The 19,185-nt window shown below is 36.3% G+C and overlaps 1 protein-coding gene across 3 annotated transcripts in view; it reads left to right on the top strand.

The window, feature by feature from the left end:
• SYT1 (synaptotagmin 1) overlaps positions 1–19,185 on the top strand; it is a 328,925-nt gene that overhangs the window by 106,070 nt on the left and 203,670 nt on the right. For all 3 annotated transcript variants that reach the window (XM_056516347.1, XM_056516346.1, XM_056516345.1), the window contains one exon: positions 11,758–11,819. The gene's annotated coding sequence lies outside the window, so the exon portion shown is untranslated. The remainder of the gene's footprint in view (positions 1–11,757; positions 11,820–19,185) is intronic.

Here is a 19,185-nt window from a genome sequence, read left to right as displayed (position 1 = left end):
TGTATTTTAGGAGAATCAATTTTGCCTAAGAGCCCTTTCTTCAGTTATTCTTGAGATAGGGCTGTAACCTTATAGGCAAAATGCTGATTTTTGTCAAAAGGAAAATATGTTGACAGTCAGCTTTGCCTGAGTATGCTGAACTTGCATATTTTATGTCACTGCAAAGCATACTTTAGAAAATTGTCTGCATACTTCATAAGTGATAGTAGAAATTGATTAAAGCAATTGATTCTACCCTGTGCAATGAAGTATTTATGGTCATTACAATAATGTCAAAAAGCACCTGTCAGCTTCAGAAAGGGCATCTGCTGATTTGTTGACGGGCAATTTCAAATTCCCTTTTTACAGAAACTCATATTAAGGATTTCCTTGAACGAGATGATGTTTAACAGATATTTCTTTTTTCCTAGATGCTGAAATGAAGTTTTAGATACATCATGTGGTGTTTTCCTGATTTGTTTCAAATCCATGCTGAGAGATGCTGTAACAATCATTCTGTGTGTCAGTGTGTGTTATGCTGTCCCTTCCTATCCGTGAATGCAGTTATTCTCTCATCTGGCTGTTTATCAAAGCTGCACTTACGTTCTGCTTCCTGCCCACAGTATTCCCTTACATCTGCTTTGTTTAAAAAGTAACAGTATTAAAATGTGTTCAGTGGCATCTGCTAGATTCTGCATTGGATTATTCAGCAGAGAACTTCAGTGTCAATGTTAAGTAGCTTTCCAGCTTTCCTCTTTTGGGATGAGTGACTGCAGAGTGGTTAGAGTGACTGTAGAATTGAGGGTGGAACTGCAGGGACTGGACAAAGGGGCTGGAAGTCTCATAACCCAACTGCAGTGTTGCTACCCTGAGTTAGTCTAGGGTAAGTTTGCCTTCTCTAGGCCCCTTCTTTAAAGTTTAATGCAGCCTGTTTTAAGGCTGTATTCAGTATTAGGTGTTCAGTGGCCAGGCTTCCTTTGTCAGAAAAATAGATGAGGCACATTTTGTATAATGATGCTTTGTGTTGAGGTAGTATGTTCCTGCCTCAAGATGATTCAGACATTTGTTATGTTTTCTAACTTTCTGCTTGTGCTTTTTCTGGGCCATGGGTAGTACAGATTGCTTTTGTTTCATAGACTTAGCTAATGTGTTTGCAAATTGCAATGAAAGAATCTCGGAAAATTACGCTATACATCAGTTGAGACAGAACAAATGGCTTTTCCCTTCTGACTTCTCCAGTGTGCTATTTGAGTGCAAATCAGTAGTTTTTATGAAGTGGCTGAAGTTTGGGCCAGATAAGCTGTATTTCAGAGAATCTAATAATCAAAAATTAAACAAATTTCCTCATGATGGATAGGAAGATTAAATTAAAGGGTGGTTTATGTTAACATTTGGCTCTACAAAGAGGGAGAAATATTGCTATGTGGAATACTTAGCTTCATTAGCAAAAGTAGCCCAATTAAAATATTTGCCCATATGGTTTTTTTTAAGGATTTCAAATAGATCTTTTCTGAATTTTCCTTGATTCAGAGATGCTAACATTAAATGTGACACATGAGATGGTAATTACAAGGTAATTATTTGATTTTCACTGAATAGACATTTCTATTAGATTCCTTCTGGCAATGTCTGGCTGAGGAAGTTGATTTTATAGGCAAATACAATATCATGATGTCTTTTCTTCACTCAAATACGTAAGGAACAATAATGATAACTACCTCTTTTAATGTTCCTAGCCATCTGCACATCAACACTGCACTCTCTGACGTGCTACTTTTTGATTAGGCTATCAGATTTGCTGAATGTGGACTTGATGCTTCTCTTTTTTTAGTTATGTAGACTTGCAAAACCACCACTTGTCTTTTATCCCGATTTTTTTATTAATATCTTTGCATGTAATCTGCAAGGATTGGCAGTTAAGCTCTTCTGTCACAGCCCAGAGTGGCACCTGTGATTAAAAGGTCTGCCTCAATTCCCCAGTCCGTAGGTTTCTGCTTGTAGTTTCAAGATGAAAAAAGTCATGATACTTCAGTTCATCTTTAGTATTGCAACATGAGATTCATTTGTCAGGCACGTGCACATATTGTGTAAAGAAATGCTTTAAGATACAGAAATTGTAGATGATTTTATATAATAATGAATTTAGACCCAGATACCAGCAGCTATAGGCTAGTTAAGACTTTCACTGTACTTCTGTAAGTGTGGAGATGAACTTTACAGTAGATACCAGCCCAACGTTATTAGTTGACCAGGGAAGGAAGCCCAGGTGGTCAGGTAGGATGTTACTGTGCACCACTAACTATGGAAAGTAGCGTGGCTTAGACACTACACTGAGACACCTGTGCTTGGTTAAGAGCTCTGATGAGCAGATTCTCTCCCTTGCACAGCCAGCCAGGCTGACTGATAACCATTTATCTCGGGGGTATGAGACATTCCTGCTGAACTGTGCAGTTGCTGCTGAGTTGACTGTGCAGCTTCTGAGAATGAAGGTAGTGCTTGCAGCTGCAGCTGCTTGCATTCCCACCTCCTACTTTCCACAGGCTGTTGTTACATGCCACTCAGGGCTCACTCTTGTCATTTAGGTGACCTTTCTTCAGCAAGTTGTAACCTGAGAAGAAACTCCAGTTTGCATTGCCCTTGGCCATGCTGTGCATCTGTCCACTATTCTTTTGTTTGCTTTAGTTTATTTATTGGCCTGTGTGTCTAGGTGTAAAAATGCTGAAGAACCAGAAAGATCTAGTGTCTGGTGAACCTGTTGCTAGTGTTTGAGGACCAGTAACAGTGGTCAGTGCATCTCTTAGTAGTGGTATGTGCAGCTCCTTCCAGAAAGACAGCCCTGTAAACACAGTCACTGAGAAAAAAATGTTCTAAAGTACTAAATAAGTACCAAGTACTAAATGAAAAGGACACAATTTTAAATGATTGCTCAAGTTTGGGATTTTTAATGACTCTAAGGAGGTCTAGGAATCTTACATGCTGAGGAAGACAGAGAACATCGTATAAGACGAATTTGTTTTTCCAACAGGCTTTGTGATGTTTATACAACAGTCTCATAATAGTAATCCATTCTTGTCATATATATTTCAAAGACAGAAACACCAGTTATTTTTAACATAAACAATTAGAAGGCTTAAAACATTTTTTTTTTAATTTTAGCTAATTGCTCATGATTTTGTCGTCCTAACCATCTATCCATAAGGTTGTAAAGTATTTCCACCAATGTTGGTATAACTGCTTGCTCTTACAGTGTTATGATGAACTTATTTTAATGCTAAACATAGTAGAATGATTAGAAACATTCTTTGGTAATGAAATAGTATGTATTGTGACTGAAAAGAAACATTTAAAATCTTTATGTATGCTTACTTTATTTAAGGATCCTGTTATTAATAAAGTCTAGTACCAGTGCTAGGGGTCAGTGCTGTCCAGTTTCATTATTAATTTTGAGGGTTTCATGCTTTACTCTTGTTGATGACAGAAAGGTACAAAATATCATCTATTCTTGTTATTAAAAAAAAATATATTCATTTAAGTTGGTGTCTTTTCATTCTCTTAGTAGTTCAAAGTGTAGTTCAGTGAAATAGAGAACCAACTATAATTGTAGGTGTAGTGAAATTGCACATGAAGGTTAAAAATAGTAGTCTTGGGACATGAAGCACCAAGATAATTATAAAAAGGTGAAAGGGAGCAGAGAGCGGTTGCTGTGGAGCAAAAGGGCTTGTTGCATGGTGGGTGCAGAACAAACAACATTAAAATTAATGTGAGAAATCAAGGGTACCAGCTTTAGAAAGTGATGTGACTGTCTTTATAGGATTTGTTTTGCTGCTTACCAGAAATCTGAGCATCATGTAGTCCATTACTTCTTGGATTAGTACAGGAGGGGGTAGGCAGTAGCTTGATTTTGCCTGTATTTAGACTTGGTGGACTTTAATTTTTTTTTTTTTTTTCTGTAATTTCCATTAGGAGAAAACAACAGTGTGAATAAAACTTTCTGTATGGTAGAGAAAATGTGGGCTGACATTGTACCAGTGGTATATTATCATCTCTATACATTTTGTGTACATATCCAGATGAACCACAAAATTATTCTGCTTAGAATTTTCTCTTTGTCTAGAAAGTTCTCTTTGAAGGGATGCATTTAAATGGCCAGGAAATACTGGAGGTGTTGTCACTGTAGATCTCTCTAGGATAATATAGAAAGGGTATTGGAACAACTCACCCATAGATTGTGTCACTTAATTTGCTGATATGTTTGCACTCACTATCGGATTTTATGAGTGAATTGCTGACCCATATTAGTACATTTTCCTGAAGCAGAATTGATAGCTAAATACAGAAATAAATAAATAAATTAATACAACCTCTCACACCAGAACAAAAAGATCAGCTGCATTATGTAACATATAATCACTTCCTGCAGTGGATACTGCAGCAGGTTCTTTGGTCCTGTGATAAAAGCAATTAGATTTTGAATCTCCAAACACTGCAATGCAGCTGAGTGTGTATCTACTAATATAAAGATATGTTATCTTTCTAGGAAGGATTTAGGAGATTGCAAACCTCCATTGTGCTTCTAAATAAGTCTAGTCTATAGCTGTAACAAGCAACTTAAATATGACATCTGGAATCAATTTTGCTAGGAACTATTTTCTTATCATTTCATATAATATAAGATGCCTACTTATGAAGCAACTTATGGAGAACTGTGTTTCTTTTTTTCTAAAATGTCTCAGAGAATAATTGTATCTCTATATATTATTGTCTAGAAAAGCCTTAAAATACTTGGAATTAAAGTCGATGGAGTGCCATGTTATGAGTGCTGGTTGTTTTAGCTGAAGTCTTGAAAACTTTCACGTAGGAAAATGAAGTTTCACTTGGATGTATGAAGTTTTTATGGCTTTTTATTTTTAGCAAATGTTAGGATTCTCACGTGCTCATATTTTCAACTGGAAAATAAAAGTTTCGTGTTCAGCTTGAAAATTCTACTCTTGTCTAAGAAAATGGCTGAGACATACCCAGCAATCACAAAGCAGGAATGGCAAGCTATGCACTGGGAAGATTCCTAGCAGAGCAGCTCCACAGTTACTACATGGCAGATACAGCATCAAGTGTCCCTACATTATCTACTTTAATGGTCTGTCATATGCAAAGATTTCCTGGAAGTCTCTACCACATTTGATATGCATCTGTATTTCTGCCACATGTGCCATCCCATTTATATAGCAGGACTACAGTAGCTTCACAGTGTTAGTAGAAGAGACATATATTGTGCTGGATAGCTACTGGAGGGAGGAAATGCTATTGCCCCAAATTCTGATACTCCTTTGGCCACATAGGATTCTTAAAACTTCTCAAGATTATTCAGATAACCCATTTGTGACTGTATTGTCTCTGGCTGTATCATCACAATTTTAATAGGTTTTCTTTCTTGAAAAGATAATATTTTAGTGCCTGCTGATTCATATGATTGTTTATTGGTTATGAAGTTATAATGCTGACTGAGGTGTGGAGAATGGATGGTTCTTCTAAGCAAAGTGTAAGGGTACAGCAGAAGCTGGAAAAGGCTTTTGATTGGTAACAAGAGATCTGAATCCACCAGGACTGAGAACCAAAGAGGGTAACAAGGTATGTTCCAGGCAGTACTGGTAAGAGAAAGAGTCTGAGAATGGGAGAAGCATCATGCAACTGGGAGAGAAATGCAGGGGCCTCTGAGGATCAGCTGGCACTTACTGAGGGTTAGGAGCTGCTCTTGCCTGTGTATGAGTTGTGTGGAACAGAAACACAGCATATCTGATGGAAGTGTATGGTAATAAGAAAAAATAACAAGAAACAAGAAAACAACAAAAAAAAAGCTAGTCAGGAGTTGAAGCACTTGGTTCTGCTAAATTCTGCAAAATTCTGAGGAGGTTACAAGGGAGGATCTTTGAACTTTAGGTGGCAGGTAGCTCAATACAAGTGAACAGAGGCTGAAAAGCAGCTTCATCGCTAGTATTGTAAAAGGGATTCCCAGAGACAGATTCCACAATGAGCAGAGTCCTTAGCTAAGCAGAGAAACCTGTAGAGCTGAAAACTGTTCACCTTTAAAACATTTGGGTCACAGGGTGGGAATGACCAAGCCACAGACTCAATGGAAAGAGAAAAGCAGGGACTAAATACTCATCTTGTCTCTAGTGTCCATAGTGTTGCTGCACATGCATTCTGGTAAACTGTATTCTGAAGTACTTAAACATTGTATGTTGAGACCTGATAAAGGCTTGCAGTTTTAGTTAATATCTGTAAACTTAAATGGCTGTTCAAATGACAGCTTTCCTAAATAGGCCCTCTGTCTTTACATACTGTGTTGAATAAATGCTCATCTGTATGAATGAGAAAGGGAGAATTTCTCCTGCCCCATCAAGAAGTGTGTGGTACAACCACTATCTTCTTCTCATTCTGTTGTTCTAAATTTCTCTCTCGTCTTAGTAAATGACTATGCCTTGGTTTTATCTTTCCTTTTCTGTTTCAATAATTTTCTCCTTTCTATTAGCAAAAACATCCCTCCATGTTTACCCATCTCCACAAATTTCTCTCTGTCCTGGTTTTTCTTTCTAGTTTTGGGTGGACATTTGATCTGGTAACAAACTCTTTCAGTCAGAAGTTTGTCATTTCTCTTCTGTATACAGTGACAGCTAATGGCAGGCACACACCTGAGAATTGTTAGGGTTTTTTAAAGCCACAGTTTATTTTAAAACAAGCTATTTGAGAACTGATGGGTCTATTTTTGTCCAACACTCACTGTGTTAATCACATTCTGTATAAAGTGTGAGAGGCTTTCCAGCAGTGCTTGGCTTTCCTACCACTATTTGTTCCCTTATCAGACTGTTCATGAAATTTGCAATAAAAAAGCCAATAAGTACTTTTTCTCTTCTGGTTTGCTCATTTGCTAGAGAAGTTTTTATTCTTGATTTTGATTTACAAAATATCAAGGGCTGCAGAGCCTCCTGACATTCATTGTTCTGCAACTCAGTTGTTTATGCACAGTCACCTCTACCATGAGATGTTCACCTCTTTATCAAATGATCTGTCTTTTTTTTTTGACTCTTTTGTACTGTTCTGTCATTGCCTATAGGGAAGGAGGAAAGGTGATGGTGTGAGTGGAAAAAGGGCTGTCATCAAATATATAGTAACTTAGAGCAGTGCTATTTTTGGAGGGGGAAGGGAAGATTGTGTGTTGAGGTATATTTAAAATTAGTTCCTGTTTTGTTATATTACAGGCTTGAATTCAGTCAGTAATGACCTCAATAGTGCCTGTTTTAATGTAATCCCTGCTTGCTGACTGCTGTTCCAAGAATAAAAATTTAAGCCAGAAGATTTAATGAAATCCTTTGGGATTAGTGCTCACTGGGCTAGGGAAATTGCATATCAACCGTTTCTGTGTATTCTAACCATACGGCTTGGTATTTGAATAGGAGGGTGTCCAAGAGAGAAAACTCTGAGTTCATCAATAATTTAAATTTTTGTTAGTTACAAACCTGGTATTTGGGATTCTGTTGCCATAGCAATCCATCTGGGCCTGAACAGATAGTGTTTTAAGTGGTGGTTGTATAGAGATTCACAGTGTGTGCTTTAAATCCCTTCTGAAGTAATCCTCAGATCTGTTCTGTGACTTATTTGAGGTTTCGACAAAATCAATGTTACTCACACTAAAAGTTGATGCTGAGCAAATTAAGTCCATAAAACAGTGGAATATACACATGATTAAGACTGTAAAGTTCATAATGTATGACAACTTCTTTTTCAATATGTGAAACGATTAATAAATGCCCACAACTGCATTTTTTTCAAAATACATTTAATTTGTTGCACATTATGCAACTGGAAATTATCCAGACTCTGTACTGGTTATTAGCTAATTTAAACTTCATAATCAAATGCTAGCCTCATTTTTCCAGACGTCAGTTCTGTGTTTTACAGGATGTCAGTCTATTCATAATGGACTCCTCCACTTTCAATTAATCTGATTTTCTCTCATAAATAATTCTAAAGCAGAGTATAAAATTTGAATACCCATGAAAATACCCATTTTCACTTCTAAGACTCCTGGGCTTGTGTTTTGAGGATGTGCTGCTAAATTCAGTAGGCTAAACACAAGCTGCTTTTTGTTTGAGGTTTAGTTTATATTTTTTCATTTTGACACATGAAATTTCAAAATGGTTTATTCCAGACCTCCCAGATACACCACATCAGTGGATGTCCTCAGGTCAATCAATAGAGTGAGCAAACCTGGGCTAAGTTTGAATTCTGTCAAAACCAAAACCCTCTTGAAACTGATTTCTAGAGCTCCTATTCCTTCATGACAAAAATGTTGACCAGTTGTGCTCTGGAACTGTCACTGAGCTGTAATGATGATATATTAGCAGCTCTTTATTACTCCAGAGTACAGAGATTCAGTTTGCAAAATTATTCCTCAGTGTTTGAAGGAAGAGAGAGGAGGAGAACACTCAAATAACAGCCATATGCTGTACTAATGAATGTTTAGGCCATAATCCAAAACAGATAAAAATTAGTTTTCATGGAGTTTGTAAAAGATCACATAGCTGTTCCTGGCTTTAAAAATAGTAATGGAATAAAGAAACTGCAGATGGCCTGAGATATCTTGAGAAATCTTTTAATTACCATGCAACTTCCCTTTCATCTATTGTATCACAATTCACAATGAAAAGTGAAACATCTAATAAAAGGGGCTTACTTTTGCCATGATTCTGTGATGCTAAAAATGTTCTTTGTCACCTGTAATAAATGTAAATACACTCTGTTTCTGTATGAGTTAAACAAGAGCTTCCTGTGAAAAATTGCAGACTCCCTTCTTAGCACTGAAGTAGCATTTCATTTCATGAGCATGCATATATGCATGTATAATCTTAAATTCAGTGTTATTGACTAAACTGGTTTTGTTTTAGAGTTCAAGTCCTGCTCCAGTTTAAGGGACTATTTCCATAATTGGCTGCCATAAATGTTCCTGGGATCATAGAATGTAGAATTAATGAAAAAAGGCTTTGTTTTGCTTACTTTTGCATATCTGTATGCTAACTGAAGCAAAAGTTGCAGATCATTTCATTGACTACTTACCCTGAAATTAAATGCCTTAAAGTATGTTCTATAGATAAAGTTTGTTAAATATACATTACACTTCAAAGACATATTGCAAGGTGGAGTACATGTCAATATGTGTTTCTGTTGATATTTCCAGTGGTTTCATTAGGAAACATCTTCCCTTGCAAATATTATTGAAATTAAACTGGAGCCTTGGAAGATACTAGTGCTATGACAGCTGCTATTTGTAGCTCTGAAAATACAGTTGTCACTGCAGGGGATCTCCTGCCCTGAAGACCCACAGGAGTCCATAACCAAGGGTGAATGAATTAATCTTCCAACGAATCTTGTTTGTGTTTAATAGTAAGTGATGGAAGCACAGTTGAGTTTCTTTTGTAATGTTTTAATCCTCCTCTAGAAATGCAAATCTTTCCAATTTATCTCCTTATATTTTAGCTCTGCAAATCCTTCCAAAGAGTGATGGTATTTAGTTTCCTGGACAACTGTTGAGTTTTACTGATTGTTTTTTACTTCTTTATTCCAGATGTGCATTTCATTTTTCATCTCTTTTGGAAACTCAGTCCGTGAGCTTCAAGGGAGCAGGCAGGCTGTCTCTGTTTGCACTCAATTCAGCACTGCACTTGCTCATACTTTCGCTTAAATTTGCTTCTGTAATGCAAACCTATATTTTTATTCGGTTATTTACAATTAATACTGTAATAAACTTTTGTCTTTCCTTTCCAATTTCTGTCATTGCAGCAGAAGGAGGTAGTGAGCCTCTGGAAAGGCTCAGTAATAATATGACACAGCTTGACACAGACAGCTTAGAGAAACAGGGGAAGATTGAGACAGTGTACCACAGAGCAGGTGTGACTCTGGGTGTTAATTTCTCTGAGGCTTTTACAGCTACCTCTGCTCAAATGCAAGATTTACACAGGGCCCTGAACCAAAACCCTGTCTCTCAACCCCAGGAGAAGGTGAAGATTAGAGGTTCTTTTATTGAACCCTCTTTCTGAGTGTTTTTGAATTTCAAATCCCTCTGTTTGGGAAGACTTGACTTGACAGCAAGAGGCAAAGTTTTGGTTGAACCAGTTCAAGAGATATTTGAGTACAGTAATGCAGATTAGGTCTGTCATGGTCTGTACCAGAACATTTTATACAGCTAATACAGAGCACCAAGCAAGGTAAGGTCTGTTGAGACTGTCAACATGAGTTGATATTTGATATGAGTTACAAACTCTGGGAATTAAATTAGTTATGTTTTACACCAGCATCTGAATTATTCTAAACCCTTTAGAATAGATTTCAAATTGTTGTCCAGCTAACCATGCGTCATTTTAAGTTTTCAGCTCCTCACTGATGTCTAGGGCATAATTAAATGGGCTCTATGCTAGATAGAAGAGCTGATCCCTATGGTTCAAAAAAGTTTAAAACTTAATAACATTATAGTATTAGATACTTCTGAATAATGTATTATATAGCCTTTAGCTCCAAACAGTTCTTAATTGTTACTTAACAGGTTTCTCCAGTAGACTCATATGCAAATGAGTGATTTCTGGTATGTCATAAATATTGACAGAATGATAGAGAAAGAAATTTTAATTTCTTACTGAAATAGAAAGGGAAATTAGATTTTATAATTAATTATAGTTTGAGCCCTGTATTATTTGAGTTATGAAAGATGGTTTGCTGATTAGAGTGAGATGGTGGATGGAATCATGATTTGCCTTTTTTAAAGGCTGGTGTAAGTGTTGGTGTGCTGTAGTGTGACAGTTTCAGATAACAACATTTTCATTTCCTAGTTGATGTGAAATTAAAAATGCATTTGTCTATCTTGGTAACTATGTATTTGGCTCAGTTTTTTTAACTGCATCCAAATTAGTCATCTTCACAATTAATGCCTTCACAGCTAGATTGTGCTTGCCCTTTCACACCTAATGTTGCACTTACTGTAACCCTTATTGCCCAGCAGTCCAAATTTTCTCCCTTCTCTCAAGCAGCCTTTATTAATGAAAATTGTTAACAGTAAAATCTGCAGAGGCAGTATGCTGTGTTCCTTCAAATCCTGTGTTGAAACTCACCTCTGTTGTGATGCCTGTAAACTAGCCAAGAAAGGCTAAAGCAGCTGGTGTGCTGTGTTCAGTTCCTACCATACAAATTTCCTGTATGAAACAGCAGGAGTGAGGCATCAAACACCCCTCTGCAGCATGTTCCACTCTCCTCCAGAATGGTGAGGGAGGCTGTGGCTGTCATTGGAGGCATATGTTCTTTCTTCCTTGACTCCTCAGTCTAATGGGGTAATGCAGCCAAGATCTAATACACCATGAGAATTTGATTTTGACGAGAGGATTGCCAGCCTCAGAAATGTGAAAGCCTGTCACCTTCCCAGAACTGGGGAGACCTGCAGGTGCCCAGATGAAATTAGGATGCCCAGCTTTTAGTCTGAGATTTCAGGAGAGGTTTGTTCCCTGAACCTGTAGATTTTTCATCTCTGCTGCTATTGCAGTATCTAAGACTAGAAACAGTTTTTAAAGGAAAAGGGGTGATGTGAATTTTCTCTGCTGGGTGCTTTCACAAAAGCCTAGGGTTTTAAATAATGGAGTAAGCCAAAACTAAACTTGAAAATGGCAAACTTTTGTAGAACAAATGAAACTAGATAGTTAATTTTAAATAGATGGTAAATGCATGTATTTGTTTTTCTTACAGAAGTGTGGAGTCCTGAATAAACCAGGAGAAGAGAGTTAAGCACACATTCTCTATCGTGAACAGTAAGTGACCAACTTATATACTCTGAAGCTAAACATGACTTGACTTCCTTTTTAATTTTTTTTTTCTTTCATATTGCAGTTCTTCTAACAAGTATAAGAAATTAGTGCAGTGAGCATTTCTGCCTTATATCCAACTTAGTTTCATTTCACAGGGGTAGACTTTTATAAATGCTATAATCATCTCAGGTAAGAGGCCCAGGTAATCCACACAAAGTGTCTTCATTGCTGTCCATACAGAGAATATTACATTTTTCTTTTCAGTAAAAGTGCATCGCAGTAGAAATTGACAGTATCAAACTAAAAACAATATGATGCCAACATTTACTCATGCATGAAATTTTGCAGAAAAACAGATCAATCACTGTCGTGAGATCCTGCATGGTCGATGTAGGAAAAGAAGAGTTTTATGGGTTTGTGTTAACCACATAACCACTAATTGTTCTGAACCACCCTGGTCACAGCTGTGCTGTTCACTACACTGTCCAACCAATTGCAGTGCATAACTGCAGTGGCCTTGGACAACTGCAGCATTATAAACCACCATAAGTTAAGACCACTTACTGAGACAAGAATTGAGCCATGTTTGTGTTGTGGGTGATATTATTCACATTGTCCCTAGAAAAATACCTTAGGCTGCTGAAAATGTATCAGTCATGACAAAGCAGAGCACAGACACTGCTTTTGCTGCCAATCCAGGGTAGTGTGCCCTGGGAACCGTAGCTGATTATATGGGTGTGCCACTTTACTGGGTATTTAACAGGTGGTGTTATCTTCAGAGAACCAGAGCAGGTGGTCTTGTGTTAGCACATTTCTATTTAACAGTTCCAACAAAACAGTTCCTCTGTGCTAGGTGCCAATAGAGCCTGCCTTTTTTGTGGTAGATAATTGTGGACGGTAAGTAATGTGCAGAGATTATGTGTTTTTAGCACCATTCTACTTCTAGAATATACATTTTGCAGTACAAGTTAAGGAATTTTACTGTTGTATATGAAATCCCTGTTCATTTAGCTAACATGGTGTGTAGAACGGGCTAGTTTTGAATAGAAATAAATCTTGGATATTTCTTGAGAAGTAATAAAAATAATACTCTTTGTTGGAAAAGAATGTGTGTAAATCTCAATAGCAAAAAAACACCCTTTATATCTCTGGGCAGACAAGTTTGACAGTGGGCTTTAACATGAAAGGAAATTTGTGACATTTCACAAATCCAAGGAAAATATAATGCTTATTTGTGAACCTGTGTGGTTATTTGTACTCTGTACTAAACTATGTTACCAGTGGGCATCTTCTAGATATATAGTGGATGATACACAGTACCAGAGAATTCTAGCAAACTTCTCAAAACTCCTATTTATCTATTCTTTCGGGTTTTCCCATTTCTTCTTCTATCAGACATACTTTCCTTTCGTTTTCTCTTCTTTCCCTTGTGATTCCTGTGGTTTATATTCCCTACATGCTGTCACACCTCTTTTTAACCTTTATCTTTCCATTTTTTGCCACATAGTCAATCTGCTCGAATTTCGTATTTTCTGCTCACGTCTCCCACACAGGGCATCTCCTCTTACTCTTGGCAGATCTGCATTGCAGAATTTTTCTGATCTCAGGCAAATTTTGAGTTTGGTATATCTAGTATCAAAAAGATACTCTGCAGACCAAGAGTTTTATTGCTATTGTTGGGTAATAATGCACAGAATAATGCCATATGCCTATGTTTAAGGAATTCCCAAAGGGTTGCAAAATGTAGTGTAATATGGGTCAGGTCTTGGAATTTTGCTTGATGTGTGGAAAGACACAGTGGAACTTTGGAATTTATTATTTAATGAATGGGATACCTTCAACCTAATCAATTATGCTTTATGCCCTCTGGATCTGAAGTTTTGGCAGCAGGTGACTGATAGTTACATGAATAAATGCTAGCAATTCCAAGCAATTTGTATAACTCAACTGATGCATGTATATAAAAAATCCACAAGTTGTTACAGACCTACTTGTAGAAAATAAATTTCACTACTTCAGACTCTGGAAGATCTTCTCCCCAGTTGTGTTTCTGTGTCAAGTGGCCAAAACTCACAGGCAACTGTTTCAGAATAACATGGATTTATTTGTGTATAGTGAGAAAAAATTAGTCAGCTATTATTGGTACTCATTCATATACAAATTCTCTCTCTTCTGCAGACAGAATAGGTTTGACAGGACCTTTTCATATTGTTCAACAGTTAATTTTATCAGTTGTGGTATTATGATTATAAGCTACAAATGATCTGCCATATAATGAATATATAATTACAGAAATGAAACTCTGCAGTGGTTATTGAACATTTGTGATGTGAAATTTATTTAACACTCTCTTTGGAATATACATGGGAAATTAGAATAATAAAACAGAAATAAAATTACTCTTACCTCTCATCCATCATCAGGGAGAAGCAATGTTACCAGCTTGATCAGGTGTACATTCTTCCATGGAGAAAAGTTCATATACAGTACCTCTGGGCCTTCTAACAGCACCCTTGAGAACTGTGTGTTATTCATACACTAAGTAACCAGTCATTCTTCTGACACTGGGGTTGATAAATTGGAATTGTAGAGTTGTTTCAGAATACCTTTTTTCCTTTAACTTGAATTAAAATCTAAAATTTAAAATATCTGATGCTTAGAGGCAAAAAAAGGTTGGACTCCCCACATATAGATAAAATAAAATTTAAATTATTATTGTTCGTATTTTTTAAAGGATAAAAGTTATAATATATAGTATGTTTTGTGGGTTTTACATGTTCCCAACTTTATTTTAAGTGCAAGGGCCTTAGTCATTTGTCTCTGGTATTGCAAAAGATTGCAGATATCCTTTGTGGAGCAGGGAAAAAAAATCTTGCAACGGGTGATCAGAAAAAGACGTCCATTGTCCTCACATAGTCAGCAGCAATCAGATTTCATCTGTCACAGACTTTAGTTTATCAAAAAAGTGGTAAATAATTGGTGGCTGGTGGATAACAGGTTTTTTTTAGTCTTGTTTGATAAAGGCAAGTTCAGGTAATGTGGCATAAACTGGGAGCTTTCACTATCATGGTGCTGGTACAGGAGAGAGATGGCCAGAATCCAAACTCTGCTGTGAGCAGATGAGAGGAGGCTTGGCCTGCTGAAAATTATTGTGTGGGCAGCTTGATTCCATTAGTGTAGAAGAACTAAATTCATGTTAGACTTGCCAGTATCTCATGAGCATGCAACATTACCCTTGTTTGCCCTCATATCTATTTCCAAAGCTATTAATGGTAATATTTTACCATTTACCATATTATATCTAGAGATATATAATGTACCAGAGATAAAGTACCTAAATGAAGGGTTTTTGATTTTTTGAAGGATCCCTTTTGTAGAAGTTGAATTTATGAGTATTCAAAAAGAAATGAGCCTGTGGTTCCTGAATATTCTGTACAGATCACAATAACCTTCCCTTACATTATTATTTCAATCTTTCATGCAGTGTAGTAATCTAGAAGCAGCATGGAAGTGCCCTTACTCCTTGTTTTTTTCCATTTTGTCACAGGTTTTGTCATTGCAAATTAAAATTCATGTGCATACACTGCAGGCTTGGATAAAATTGTTCATTGGAGTGTTTCCACTACCTTAAGTCTTTAATGAGGTCTTCCCCTAAATTAGTTTCACTTTTTTTTTTCCCCCTCACACAGTGAAAGTATGAACTTCTGGTAAATTATATAGTAGCATTTGCATAATGTAAAGGTTGTTTATATTGCCTCTCTTTTGGTTGTCATGTCAAGACTATTCAGAGGAGTCTATTCTCTATGGCTTATATGCTTGCAAAACCCTGTGCAGCAAAACTTTATTTTTCTTTTCTTTATTTTTCTTTTCTTTATTTTTCTTTTTATCATTCCTGTATTACAGACACCACTTTGTGGTTTTTAATGTGACATCTCTGACATGGATTTAGATTCTGTACTACTTTGAGGTATGCTAGTTATGCAGCCTAATTTTGCAAAATGGCTCTGTAGTTGTAGTTCCCTGGGGCTTCAGTTTAGTTGTCATCTATCATTTTAGCACTGTGATTGATTAGTCTCTACTATTTAATTTATCTGCTGCAGCTTCTAAGCTTTTTCTTTAATTGGTAAACACATACTTTTCTGACACATTTTCAAATTATATGTTTTCCAAGTACCCCAGAAGTCATGTAATCATATTTTTCTCAAATTTAAGCATTTGAACCAGTTAATGGTTTCAATAAATATTGGCTGATAATTCCTCTATTACTTGGAATTTTTTGAACTGGAAATCTGTGTTATGCTTTCCATTTTTCAATGTTATTGTATATATATTTATTCTGAAATACTAATGAATTTACCAGCTGCTTTTTTATCCACCAAAAAACTTTATAGGGAATCAGCATCTTTCTTAAGTGTAGGAGCCAAGTGCCTGGGCTGCTTCTGTAGATTTTAACAGTAGATTTTAACCACCTTTGCACATTAGGTTTCAAAAGCAAAATATTAATTAGTGTAATTTGCTTGTTGGAATTTCATAAGCCACCTTCAGTCAGTAGGGTTAACATGCTTATTCTCCTCTCTTATGTACTGTGTTCCTGTACTTTGCTATTTTTAAACATCGCATTGAATATCGACTTGGCTATGATTTTAAATCAGACTCTTTCAGAGAAATGTCATTTCCATGTAAAAAAGAGTTGGTTTTTGGCATTAAGTCATACAATGTGTAAACATTGCAGCATTTCTACACAATTACTGAGGCAACTTTCAAGGAGCTACTATAATGAATTGCTTCTATGATCCACCTATCAAAGAAATTTTAATGTCATGTTTTCTTTGCTACTGCAGTTTTTATTATGGCTCTGCTTATTTTCGAATGGGGATGTTGATAATTCGTTTAGGTTTTTTTTTTACTTTTAGTTACTGTCTAATATTTGTGATTAAAATCTCTCAATAAGAAGAATTATACTGTGCCATCATAATGCAGCTTTGCTGACGTTAGTAACTGCTGTTGTAGTCCTGTCTCTAAATACAATCAAACAAAATTAGTAGACATCTGCAATGCTGCATGCTTTTTGGGGCTAAATTGGTGCTCCTTTTTGTGAGAGCAAGCTTTAATCAGTATTTCCCTTTTGTTTCTAATTCTTAATCTCATTGCATAATCCTCTTTTAAAGACTGCCAGGTTAGCTTTGGATATCTACCTTAGTAATTCATGGCAGATCACTTCCAGCCCAAATTTCCTAAGAGTCCTGGGGATAGCCTGTTCTGTCACTGCTCTTGCCATGACTTATGCTTTGATTAGGAAATAAGAGGATAGACTTTCTTGTAAACTCTGCTGTTTTGCATTTATGGTACATGAAGCTGAACTCAAGAAATTACTAATATTGTATAAGTGATTATGAAACATACAGGTTAAGACAATGCCCCTGTATGGAGTTGGTGATCACTAAGGAACATTTTTTGGCAGTTTTGGATCCTCTCCAAGTATGACTTTTCAATGATGATTTCTTTTTTCTTCTTTAAAGTTTCATGCTATAAATCCTGCTTTGAAGACATACAGCTGTCATAACCATCTCATTTTGACAACTTTCCTTTTGTAAATGAAACTCATTGAAGAATTTATTCACAAATGAGAAAAGACACATCTTAGACCTGTTTGCAGTTATATCTGTAAGTTACAGCTATATTGACAGCATTAATCTGTGAAAATGGGTTGGTTGTCTTTCATACTAGTGACTCTTGTAGCTGTGCTAAAAATGGAACAGTGCTTTTAGCTGAGGGCACAAGTTTTTGAACAAGCTGCTCATAAAGCACATACCATTAGGCCATCTTACCAGTCTGACCAATTACAAAGATTTAATTGAATTATTAAAAATGTTGGGATTCTGGTTTTTCCATGAGCCATGTACTGGTGAGTTTTTCTTGTTACTTCTCAATTTCTGTGACTGCTTTAGTCCCTCCAAAATCTCAAGGTTTAGAAATGTATTTTTTATTGAAAGGTGAAATTTTCATTCAGTTGCATGGATCCAGGGGCTGAAGTTTCGAAAGACAACTCCCAAACATTTATTGCAGAGCCTGGTGATACTGTGTAAAATGCAAGATAGCCTGGAGGTCTCCGCTAGTACTGAACAGTACACTTTGATCTTTCACGTAATAGGTCTCCCAATACCTTTTCATTTCTAACAGAAGTAGTGCCCAGGCTGCTTTTATACCATAAGCCTATTTCACTCATCCTTTTAAGTTGTGATGCCAAGTAAGAACATTGGGTTTAGGAAGAAGGATGAGAAAAATGAAATAAGATGTCATTTAGACTGTGCAACCTTAACTATTTTTGATGGTATTTGCTCTTAGAATCATGTCTCAGTGGTTGAGTCTTTAGTTTAAATGACATTATTAGCATGGACAGGGTTTATTTGAAATCCAGTTTTACTTTAGGGATAATAATGCTTAAGACTTCAAATTAAACAATTGGTTAATAAACCACTAGGTCTTAAACTGTTAAGTGATTTTTCTGTAGGTAACAAGCATTCCTTTTGGATAGTTACAGTCTGTTTGGCAAATATGCCCAATATATAGGTAGGTTTTAAAATGGGCATCACATTTAAACTTTATAATTTTGTTCTTAGACATTTCTTAAAGAGAATAGAATCAGTATCTTGGATACTGAAATTTTAAAAAGATTTTTTAATGTACATTAATTATTTGCTTAAACCCCCTTGAGTAGCTTTTCTTTTCAAAATTGGTGTAGTGGCACACAGTAACTTTCCAGGGGGATTGGAATTCACTCCAGTGGTGAAACTGATAGTGTTGTTAGTGGTGTGAAAAGAATAAGCTCATACCATCTCAGTATTGCAAAGACCTTGAAGAACTACAGAACCTGTACTGCTGTTACTTATCTTACTCTTTCAGACTCTGAGATTGTTTTGAATATTGATTTGTCAATCAGTTCATGCTTCTTAGAAGGTGCCACTGTGTTTGAGAAGTGTGTTCATTAGTACTTACTATTTTTGATGCACATTAAAAGAAATTGATATTATATCTGCTGTTAAGTAATTGCCTTAAAAAAACATTGTCTTACTCGGTGATTCCTAATCTTGAAAATACCTGTGTAATACTATGAATAAGTCCTACAAACATGAAACAGTTTTTCTTCCTTCCCTTTCTACCAATACAAGCTCTCCCTGTCTCCCTTATTCATTTTTCTGGGAAAAAACAGCAGCCTTTACAAGTCTGAATAATGAGATGGTGCTAGGAAGGGGAAAGCTCTGGTATAATTATATTAATCTGCTACTTACTGCTGTAGCATATAGCTCCATATTGTTTCTCTTTCTGATTCTACTTTCATCCTTTGTTCATATTCCCATTTTTCTCCCTT

Source organism: Oenanthe melanoleuca, chromosome 1A, assembly GCF_029582105.1.
Source record: "Oenanthe melanoleuca isolate GR-GAL-2019-014 chromosome 1A, OMel1.0, whole genome shotgun sequence".
Lineage (NCBI taxonomy): Eukaryota > Metazoa > Chordata > Aves > Passeriformes > Muscicapidae > Oenanthe > Oenanthe melanoleuca.
The sequence above is the reverse complement of the archived record's forward strand: the minus strand, read 5'-3'. Positions and strand labels throughout refer to the sequence as shown.